Below are 11,549 nucleotides of genomic sequence, written 5' to 3' on the forward strand. Positions count from 1 at the left end.
GTGTGTGCACGCGCGCACACACTCATGCACAACCTCAATAAAGCCAGGCAGTTCCCAATCAATAAAGTGATGAATGGCCACTGGCCACCTGCCTCAGTGGATGTTTGGAGCTGACAGTATCACTCACTAAGCAGACTGAACTGCTATATCAGGCAAGAAAGAAAGGAACAAACCCTTTTGCACTCAGCAAGCTGGAACATTAGGCCCATGTGTTCTGGCTTGCTGCAGGTCAACAACTCACAGAAGATGAACATCATTGACCATGAGCTGAAAACACTCAACATTGACATTGCTGCTCTACAGGGACAAGACTTGCTTCGAATGGCAGCCTCAGAGAGAACTACACCTTTTGCGGTAAGGAGGACATCCCGAAGATTCACTGCATACGATTTGCAGCGAGGGACTCCCTTCTGTCTGTGATAGAAATGCCAGCTGAGGGCTCAGAATGCTTGCCTTCTCTCCATCTCTCTCCATCTTCTCTCCATCTCTCTACTACCTCCATTCCGGTTAACATATTGAGTGTTTACGTTCTGTGTGCTCTGATATGCAGATCAAGAACAAGTTCTGCGAGGATCGGGACCAGGATGTCAGGAGCCTGCAAACACTTTCTCGGTAGTGGTGCCCGCCCTGTGGAATGCCCTCCCAGCAGATGTCAAGGAAATAAACAACTATCTGACTTCTGGAAGACATCTGAAGGCAGCCCTGTTCAGGGAAGTTTTTAATGTTTGAAGTTTTATTCTGTTTTTAATGCTCTGCCCCCATGAAAATATGGAGAAGGAGGTCTTGCCGCCATCATTCTGTCACCTGCAAGAGAAAAAAAGGTAAGCAGGATGCCAGGAGTTCCTGCTTCTCTCACAGATGAAACAGGGCATCTCTAATGACAGGTGGGCTTTTGAGAAAGTCTTACCTGCTGAGTTCATTTGGATGTTGGCCTCTCTCTGGTGTCCGCACTGCCTATAAATCCTCAATGACAATGTCATCTGGATGGAAGAGAATGAGAATGAGAATGAGAATGAACATGAGATTTTCCCACAGGCCTTCTCCCCCCCCCCATCCTTCAGTCAAAGGTGGGAAAGGCCTGCCAGGCAGGGAGCAGGTCCTGCAGGAGTCCTAGCAAGAAGACCTCAGAGGTGGGTCTTGGGCAAATAAAGGGACAAGGTTTGCTGTCTCCAGGGTGTGGGACCCACCTTCTTCCGGCTTCCGGCGGAAGCACGCCAGGTCCGGCCGAACTACCGTCATCTGCAGAGGAAAGAAAAATCAGGGTCAGTTGGGAGCAAGAGAGCACAGAAGCAGCGCCAAGCCAGAAAGGATGGGTCTCCCTCTGTCTTGGGCCCAATCCCTTGTTCCAGAGGACCTCCCTGGGCCCTGCAGCCTCCTGGGCAGAGGTGGAAGGGCAGCCTCTGGCCTCACCCTGGCCCCCAGGGACACACACCACATCACCTGCGTTAAAGGTCACTCAGGGATGTGCTCTTGGAGGGATGGAAGCGAACACAGAAAGGAATAGAAGAAGGCGAGCTACTTACTCGGAGGCGGGGAAATTTCTGGGCAACGGCCAGCAGCAATGAAATGCTGCTGGCCGCTAGTTTTTGAGCCTCCCCACTTTCCCCCAGGACATATCCTCGCAGGTCCTGCAGGAGGGAAGAGCGTCTCAGAGTCAGGGGCCAGTCTGGGCCAAAGCGGCCCTCACTGCCCCCACCACAGAGTCCCTGGCACTTCTGGACCATGAGGGTTTGCCAGCTTTGGTCTTGGACCAAATTGAGGGCCAAAGAGGCTCTGTGCCCCAGAAATGGGGCAGTCCGTTGGGTAAGGGACGGGGGGGGGCAACCCTAAAACCACCCCTGATGCCATCGGGACACTTACGCTTAAAAGTTGCAGGAGGGCTTCCATAAGGAGACTTCCAATGAGGAGACGGAAGTGGCGCTTCAGCTCCTGCGAGAAAAGAGAGAAGAGAGTTTGAATGTTGGTGAAATATGATGATGAAGAAGAAAGAGCCATGCAAAGGGAATTCAAGACAAAGGACATACCTCTCTTTCCTCCTCCTTTTCTGGGCCCTGAAGAACTGCCTCCATGGTCCTATGGAGGATTGCACTGATCATATCGGAGCTGAATTTGGGCCTCATGGTACTGCAGAGATGAAAGCGAGAGGGTTAGACGCTTCCTCCTCCGAGTCTCCCCTGGAGTTCTGCCCCCCACCCCACCCTCCATCCCAAAGACCCCACTCACCTTAGCTGGAGGAGGGCCTCCAAGGCAAGGGCCAGGGCCAGGGTCAGGGGGCGATCCCTGAAGTGCTCCAAGGGCCCCAAGATGTCCTGGAAGAGAACAGAAGAGGAAAATCAGCTCTTTCCGGGGCCTCCGGAGGACAGCTCCCACCCCAAACACCAGGCTTGGCTTTCCAGGGGACACTAAGCCGGCAGGGTCCTCCTCTCCGCAGATGCACAACCCCTTCCCTAAAGGCCCTCCTTCCCCCCCACCTCCCCGCGGGGGTCCCTCACACCACCCCTCACTCACCAAAATGGCTTTGGCCGTCTCCTCCTTGGAGCACTTCAGGGTTCGGAGCCCCCTGAGCTCAGCTGCCTGGCAGCTCTGGATGACCCCGAGGATGTATACTTGCTCATCCTCGAGCAGCTGAAATGCAAAAGTCAGGCTGTCAGTTCCTTGTGAGGGGAGGGCTTCTCTGCATCTGAGAGTGCAGAGTGGGGGGCAGGTCTGAGGGATCCAGTCCCTGTTCTTGTTTTCTGCAATACTCACCCCTGGTAAAGGGATGTGGAACCGCAGAACTGCAAAAAGAAGGACATGCGAACAGGTGAGTCTGTCCCTGAGCCCCTGGCAAGGCTATTCCAAGAGTTTCCTCCTAGATTCAAAGTCCTACTACAGAGGTGGGACATCCCCAGGCCTTGGCGGCCAGTCCTATCCTCCTTCCCCAGAATGTGGCTCCCCAGGGAAGGTGCCCCTCCCGCTGGCAATTGCCCCCCAGCCATGCCCCCCAGCCCAGCCCCCTGCTCCCTTCATTGGACTCCACAAAATGGATTGGACTCTGGGGGGGAGGGGGTTCCAGCCACTGGCCCAATGGACCTTGGGTCGGATTCAGCCACCTGGCTCTTTCCATCTTTTGACTAGCTTTCCCCCCATGCCGATTGCTGCCCTCCTCTGTCCAAAAAAGGAGGGCCACTTGCTCACCTGGCGCCACGGGCTGCTCTGGGCCTTGCTGGGGGGCCACCCTGTGGCAGCGCCGGAACAGGCGCCTTAAGCACCTGATCCTAGAAGAGATGAGCGGAGAGAGCGACTCAGACACTGGCAGCCCCAATTCTTGGGGGGTGTTTGTGTGTGAGGAGGGGTGTCTGGAGAAGACAGGGAACTACCACCGAATGGGCAGAACAGGCACCATACCCCACTCCAACTGCAGCCCAAATCAACACCTTCACTTCTAGCAAATGTCCCCACAAAACACATCATCCTGACACAGTCCTTTCCTCTTTCCATTCCAAAGGCTCCCGTGAATAAGGGTAGAGCATTTGCCCTAACGAAGGCTGAGCCTTTTACTCACAAGGCGCTCAACCAATCTGCTCAGCCTATCCAAGTAACTGTCCAATAGCAACCAAGGAGCGCCGCTAAACAGCGCCCCCCAGCACAAAGCACACAGGCACTGCAACTGCCGACCAGCCGTGGCCTCTGCTCTACAAATAGGAATTCCCACTGGGAAAGGGGAAAAGTCAGAACCAACCATGAAAACCGTTCTTGGTCCATTGAAACTAGTCTTTTGCGTTTCAGTCTAGGCTCTTGTACTACCAATCCTGCTGTAGGGTTGTGAAACATGAACCACTTATAAACGCCATCTCCAACGCCTTGAAAGATTCCATCAATGGTGTCTCCGAAAAATGTGACACATCTCTTGGGAAGGCAGGCAAACTAATACCAGTGTTCTGGAAGAAGCAAAGATCCCCAGTATTGAAGCAATGTTTCTTCAACACCAACTTCGTTGGACTGGCCATGTGGTTCAGATGCCTGATTATTATCTTCCCAAGCAACTACTCTATTCCAAACTTAAAAATGGAAAGCGTAATACTGGTGGCCAACAAAAGAGGTTCAAAGACACTCTCAAGGCCAATCTAGAAAAATGTTGTATAAACACCAATGGCTGGGAAACACTGGCCTGCGAGCGCTCCGGTAGGAGAACAGCTTTTACCGAAGGTGTTATGGGCTTTGAAGACGCATGAACTCAGGATACAAAAAGGAAATGAGCTAAGGCATGCTTTGCAAACCCTCACTGTGATCAACTCCCGCCCAGAAAACAATGTCCCCACTGTGGAAGGACGTGTAGATCCAGAATTGGCCTCCACAGTCACTTACAGACTCACAGTTAAAACTCACTGTTCATGGAAGTCAATCTTACTCGGCTATGAGTGACGGAAGAGGAGGAGGAGGAGGAGGAGGAGGAGGAGGAGGAGGAGGAGGAGGAGGAGGAAGAAGAAGAAGAAGAAGAAGAAGAAGAAGAAGAAGAAGAAGAAGAAGAAGAAGAAGAAGAAGAAGAAGAAGAAGAACCCCACCCCCCGGAGATGAAGAGAAAGGGAAGGAATGCTACTTACAGCCTGCCCATTTTGTCCACGAAAAGATCCCACCCTCCTCACTAAAGTAACTAACTATCTAAAATGCCCACCCAAGCCTAAATCTGACCCCAACCCCTGCCCTAAGTCTACACCTAACCCCCGCCCTAACCCTACACTTAACCCTAACTACTCTATGTACAAAATATATACAAACTCTGCACAGATGTGCAGAAAAGACAAAAAACAAAGAACAAAAATAATATAATAAAGAAGAAAATAAAATAAAATAAATAAAAGTGTTAAAAGAAAAGAATAAAAGAAAATGAAAATAAATCAAATCAAATAAAAGTAATAAATCAAATCAAAATTAAAATAAGAAAATGGAAAAATAACAACAAACCAAACTCCTCTCCTCTCCTATTCGCCACCAACCACCACCAACCACCACTAACTCCTCTCTCTCTCTCCTCGCCTCACTACAAACCCACAATGGCCGCCTGCAAGTCAGTGGCTTTTAAAGGAGAAGCAAGAGATGTCACAAGGGAGGGCGGGTCCTTGTCACCGTGGCAACCCCCCCCCTCCAGGACCTGGCCCCACCTGGCCCCTCCTGAGTGGTGATGCTCCTCTGTCAGAACTCAGAGGCACCTGCTGTTCCGCCTGCAGCTGGGCTGCATCTTCATTTCACATCCTTCTTCCTGCAGCCCCATTCCCAAAGGGAGACCACCCCCACATCCTTCAAGGCAGGCTAGGCATCTCCATAGCGCAGGATTGGACCATCTGCTTGGCATGCAGGTCTTCCTTCCTGGGGGCTGGGAATTCCTCCCCCTCCAAAATCCTAGAGAGCTGCTGCCAGTCAGTGCAGGCTAGTGGAAGAAAGATATTGAGCAGCTGGAAAGTGAGCAGAGGAGGGTGACCAGGATGATGAAGGGTCTGGAAACCAAGCCTTATGAGGAACCGTTGAGGCAGTTAGAAGCCAAGCCTGATCCATATTATATATAACATTAAACAGAACTGTGCGTGCAAAATAATGGGGGGGGGGAGGAAAAAGGGAGGGAAATTATTTTGCAAAAGGTTTATGATGGAAACTTAGAGCTGACTCATCCCCATCCTTTATTATTTATAGAGTGAATATTGCAGTTGTTTTATAAGGGATTATAATTTTTGACCGGAATGTAATTGAAATTCATAAGATTTTGGAACGTAGAAATAAAATCATCAACCATCAATTCTACCACATGGGAGGCCACCTAAATTATAAAATTTTGTATTTGAACAATTGGTATTAGTAATTGTATTATAATTTGGTATTGTTATAATGAGGCTATAATTGGGTTGGAATGGAAAATTAATAAAAAATTATTATCGAATATGTTAGTCCCTTTTATTGTGCTTGCCATTTGCTAATCAGCATGCAAATCATATCCAATTGCGAATCATTCAATCAGTCATATTTTACTGGATTTTGTGTGAATTACGGTACCATATATCTGTGGATTCCTACGGTACCAGGTATCTGTGGATTCTGGAGTCCCAGAATTTGCCTTAGCCCCCCCCCCGGATGTTACTGACTTCACCTGCTTAATGCTGCGTAGGAGGTGACCTAGGATGAGATGGCTGGCAGGTACAGTGGTGCCTCGCTTAACGAATGCCCTGTAAGATGAATTTTTTGCTAGACGAATGGATTTTGCGATCGGAGGTTGCCTCGCAAGACGACGAGTTTTTCTATGGCCGCCGCTTCGTCTTGCCGGGGACGTTTTCGCTGGCTGCCTTCCCCTTGGCTTGGGGAAGGCAGCCAGCGAAAACGTCCCCGCACCGGCGCGCTTCGGCCCCGTCACCCGGAGCCGAAGCGCGCCGATGCGGGGACGTTTTCACCGGCTGCCAAAAGCCCCGCTTTCCCCTCACCCCGCCCAACACAGCGCAGATCGGAGGAGGCTTCTCCTCTGATCCGCGCTGTGTCGGGCGGGGTGGGGTGAAAGCTGTCACCGGCAGGGGGAGAGGAAGGAAGGAAGAGAAAGGGCTTTCTCTTCCTTCGTTCCTCTCCCCCCCCCCCAACAGAGCCCGCATCTGACGGGGGTTCCGAAGCCCTGTCAAATGCTGGCTCTGTCGGGGGAGGCAGGCAGGCAAGAGAACAAACGCCGGCCTGCCTTCCCCAAGCCAAGAGAGCAAGCACCGCTGTCGCCGCCAGGCCCCCGGAGCCCATAGGAACGCATTAATTGACTTTTAATGCGTTCCTATGGGAAACGGTGCCTCGCTAGACGAAGTTTTCGTAGGGCGAATTGAGTCCTGGAACGAATTAATTTCGTCTAGCGAGGCACCACTGTAGATTTAAAGCACTATGATACCACTTTAAACAGTCATGCTTCCTCAAAAGAATTCTGGGACCTACTGTTTGAGAGTTGTTTGGAGACCTCCAATTCCCCTCAATATATCTGGCAAATAGAAGGGGAAGAAATGGAGGCAGTGAGAGATTTTCCTTTCTTGGGCTCCTTGATCACTGCAGATGGTGACAGCAGTCACGAAATTAAAAGACGCCTGCTTCTTGGGAGAAAAGCAATGACAAACCTAGACAGCATCTTAAAAAGCAGAGACATCACCTTGCCGACAAAGGTCCGTATAGTTAAAGCTATGGTTTTCCCAGTAGTGATGTATGGAAGTGAGAGCTGGACCATAAAGAAGGCTGATCGCTGAAGAATTGATGCTTTTGAATTATGGTGCTGGAGGAGACTCTTGAGAGTCCCATGGACTGCTAGAAGATCAAACCTATCCATTCTTAAGGAAATCAGCCCTGAGTGCTCCCTGGAAGGACAGATCCTGAAGCTGAGGCTCCAATACTTTGGCCACCTCATGAGAAGAGAAGAATCCTTGGAAAAGACCCTGATGTTGGGAAAGATGGAGGGCACTAGGAGAAGGGGACGACAGAGGATGAGATGGTTGGACAGTGTTCTCGAAGCTACGAACATGAGTTTGACCAAACTGCGGGAGGCAGTGCAAGACAGGAGTGCCTGGCGTGCTCTGGTCCATGGGGTCACGAAGAGTCGGACACGACTAAACGACTAAACAACAACAACAACAACAATTCCCCTCTCAGAGTTACAATTTGCAGAGGTTTAACAAGCAGAGTTCAGAGCAGTGCTTCTGGATCAGGCCAAAGCACATTCTGGTCTCACAGTAGCCAACCATGGGGAAGACATGAGCACACCTCTCTCTGACTCACAGGTCCAGCAACTGGTAGCCTCTGATCAGGGGTGGACTTTGGTAATCATTCATAATACAGCGCCCTGTAAAAGCCCAAAATTTGGTGCTCTCAAATAGAACTTATCAGTTATGGATCTTCTCAATTTTGTGCCCCCTCAGCTTGGCGCACTGCCTACAACTCCCCAAATCCAGGTGGTGCACACTACAGCCTTCATAAATAGGAGCCATTGGTAGCTCTTTGTTGCTGTTTTTCTCATTCAGAACCTCCCTCCTCCACCACCAGCAGCTTCTGTAGAGCCTCTGGTTTCTTCAGAACTCAGCTGGCAAACTGCTAAACTAGGCAAAGAAATCAGGAAATGTAAAGAAGTAGAAGGCATTTTTTTATCCTATGTGGTGGACATGCAAAGTGGCTAAGGACTTGGGGGTGTGTGATTTATAATGAGATAAAAAAATGTTTGAGGTGACATTTTTTTAAAAAAACAAACAAACCCTGAAGCATTCCTCTTAGGGTTAACTGGGTCAGAGTTTCAAGAAGACAGATGAACCTATTCTTGTGTGCCACAACAGCAGCAAGAGTACTTTATGCATAAAAATGGCAGAAACAGGAGATACCTACTGTATAAGAATGGCGGTTAAAACTAATGGAATATGCCAAATCGGCAAATTTAACTATGAAAATTAGAGATCAAGGAGAGGCAGATTTTAAGGAGGAGTTGAAACCTTTTGTTGAATATTTAAAGAATTATTGTAAACATGTAAAAACGCAGGTAGGATTTGAAGAACAGCAATTGAATATTTATTGGATTACAGTATGGAAAAGATAAAGTACAGAATGTCTATAATATGCAGCAGATATATTATAGGGAAACCATATACTGTATTACAGGGAAACCATGGAGGGGAAGTCGAATGTGACATGAATGTGTATTTGTAATATATATATATTAATTTGTAAACTTTTGAAACTCATAAATAAAATTATTTTAAAAAAGGAATCAAAGGTGTAACCTTTCTTCAAAGGTATTTAGAAGAAGATAAATCTGTTTTGGTTTGTTGGGACTCCCTGTCCATGACAGATGGCTGGCTTGCATTTCCCATCTGGATAGACTAGATCAGTGGTTCCCAACAGGTGGTCCACGGACCCCCAGGGGTCTGCGAGCTATGCTAGAGGGGTCTGCAAGATGCTATTAGAATAAAAAATATATTAAATATATTTCGTATGATAACAGGTTTTTTGTTTTGGCCGCTTCCTGCATGAGCAGAGTCTAGCGCAAAACTAGAATTAGATAGAGGCAGTAGTTCTGCTGTATGCCGTTAGGTGGCGCTTTACAAACACTACTGTTTTGCAAAGAGGCAGCGCGCGCATTCTAAACGCTCACCTCCCCAAGATGCTTTGCGCGCGTCGGCTTCATTTGTGCGCTACTGCGCAGGTACCCTGTCTTCTCCATTCCCCTCCCTCCTCCCTGGCGCACGCTGCCTCTTTGCAAAACAGTAGTGTTTGTAAATAAAGCGTTGTTTTTCGCGGAAGCTACAGTTCGTGTAGTTAAAAATGGACCGTTGGTTTCAAGTTTGGAACCTAATATTTCAGAAATAATGGACTCAAAGGACAGATTTAACTCATCTCATTAAGAACTGAAAATTAAAACTAACTGTATACTGATGGAGTACTCTGTTGTAACTGTAAAAAACATATAAATATAAAATATAAAAAGACTCTTAATTTGGCTCTTACTTTTTAATTTTAGGATTAGGAATTAATGGGGGTCCTCGAGAAAATTTTGTTGGGAACCCCTGGACTAGATCTTTGCGATTTGCAATTTTGGAAAGAGCCACCCACTTGAAACAAAGTGATTCAGAAGGATTTATCCTCTTGACAGAGAGCCCCCCCCCATCATTGCAAGTTGGCACTGCTATGTGTTGTAGGTTTAATTTCTTAAATGCTGACACATGGCATTTCCCTTTGAGCTATCAAGTAGTGAAGGGCAACCTGTCGGTAGGAACCTCTCATTTACCTTTGTCAAAGCAGCATTCCTTTCCCTGCCTCCAACACACACCTCTGAAATGCCTTTTGATTGATGACTGGCAGGCTTTATTGGCTCACCATCTCCTGGTTTAATGTTGTGAAGCAGGAGATTTGGCTTTCCTGTTAATTAGCTGTCTGCTAGATTACTGGGGTTGGGACCCAGGTGGCGCTGTGGTTAAACCACTGAGCTGATCAGAAGGTTGGCGGTTCGAATCCCTGTGACGGGGTGAGCTCCCGTTGCTTGGGCCCAGCTCCTGCCAACCTAGCAGTTCGAAAGCACGTCAAAATGCAAGTAGATAAATAGGAACCACTACAGCGGGAAGGTAAACGGCGTTTCCATGTGCTGCTCTGGTTTGCCAGAAACGGCTTTGTCATGCTGGCCACATGACCTGGAAGCTGTACGCCGGCTCCCTCGGCCAATAATGCGAGATGAGCGCGCAACCCCAGAGTCGGTCACGACTGGACCTAATGGTCAGGGGTCCCTTTACCTTTACCTTTAGATTACTGGAGATGACTGTCCTGCTCTGAACCCCTAGTTGGAAAAGTTTAGAGGAGGCGTCGGCAATGTTTTCTGGCCATGGGCTGGATCATTCCCACGGATGATCGTCCGTGGGCTGGACATGTACCGGGCATGCACAGAAGCAATTTCCGGTGCCGCGCTGCCCATGTCCAGGGCTCCGGAAATTGCTTCTGCGCATGTCCAGAAGCCGAAGATCACGTCTGGGCATGCACAGAAGCTACTTCCGGCACCACTCGGCAAATTCCCATGCTGCGCTGCGCCAGTTTACAAGATCTCACCTCTCCTTTAGATGGCTGCCAAATTATTTCCTGGCCTAGTTCAACGCCTAACCCTAACCCTAACCCTGCCCTGGGACTTAAAAATAAATAAATAAGCAAGCGAGCTTATATCAGCCTGAAGCAGAGGCTGAATTTGGATAAGATTTGAAGGGGATATATAGATATAAAGATATAAAGGTATGGTTAGAAATGAGTTTCTTGTTCCAAAAACACTGAGGTTCTTTGTTTTTGCAAGCAGTTTTGTAAGTGGTTTCAAGGCTTACTTCAAAACCAGATTCAAACCTGTTACACTGTCTCAACTCTCACTCAAGGACCCCTGGAATTTGTACTTAGAACAAATTAGGGTTTCATACATTCCCATGTGTGTTTGTAGTGTGCAGAGGATCAAGGAGATAAAAGTTCAAATCCCACATCATTCATACAGTTCACTAGATGACTATCAGCCTGATCTCACAGAGCTGTTGTGAAGATAAAGTGGGGAGCATGGAAGACCACATACACCTCCATGAGTTCTGTGAATGAAGCATGGGATACATATGCAATAAATCCTGTTTACTTGTAGCAGGCACAGTTCTGTGAGGGCAAATCCTTATGTAGCCACAGCACCCTAGGAGGAGATGTCAGCAGGCTTTGGGAGACCTAAAATGCATCTAAAATGATCAAGGGGTTGGAGTAACCCTGCTATGAGCAAAGATTACAACATTTGGGAATTTTAATTTAGCAAAATGGCTAAGGAAGTGGGAACGTGATAGAGGTGTTTACAATTATGCACGATGCGGAGGAAGTGGATAAAGCCTTTCTCCCTCTCTTATAACAGAACTGCAGGCCGTCCAGTGTTGGATATTTCAGGACAGCACTTTTTCACATAGGACATAGTTCAACTAGGGAATTCACTGCCACAAGGTGGCTTTAAAAGAGGAGTAGAGAAATTCATGGGGAATGGTTACTGGCCACGATGGCTGTGTTCTCCCTCCTCTGTCAGAGGCAGT

General features: G+C 48.3%; 1 long non-coding RNA gene across 1 annotated transcript; it reads right to left on the minus strand.

The window, feature by feature from the left end:
• Positions 1-691: 691 nt before the first annotated feature.
• On the minus strand, positions 692-1,623 carry LOC118097589 (uncharacterized). The gene is made up of 4 exons (XR_004694075.2): positions 1,524-1,623; positions 1,188-1,239; positions 908-980; positions 692-804 (listed from the first exon to the last, which is right to left on the minus strand). It is a non-coding gene; the product is annotated as an uncharacterized LOC118097589 (long non-coding RNA).
• Positions 1,624-11,549: the final 9,926 nt, after the last annotated feature.

The sequence above is a fragment of the Zootoca vivipara genome, chromosome 16 (genome assembly GCF_963506605.1).
Source record: "Zootoca vivipara chromosome 16, rZooViv1.1, whole genome shotgun sequence".
NCBI classification, from domain to species: domain Eukaryota; kingdom Metazoa; phylum Chordata; class Lepidosauria; order Squamata; family Lacertidae; genus Zootoca; species Zootoca vivipara.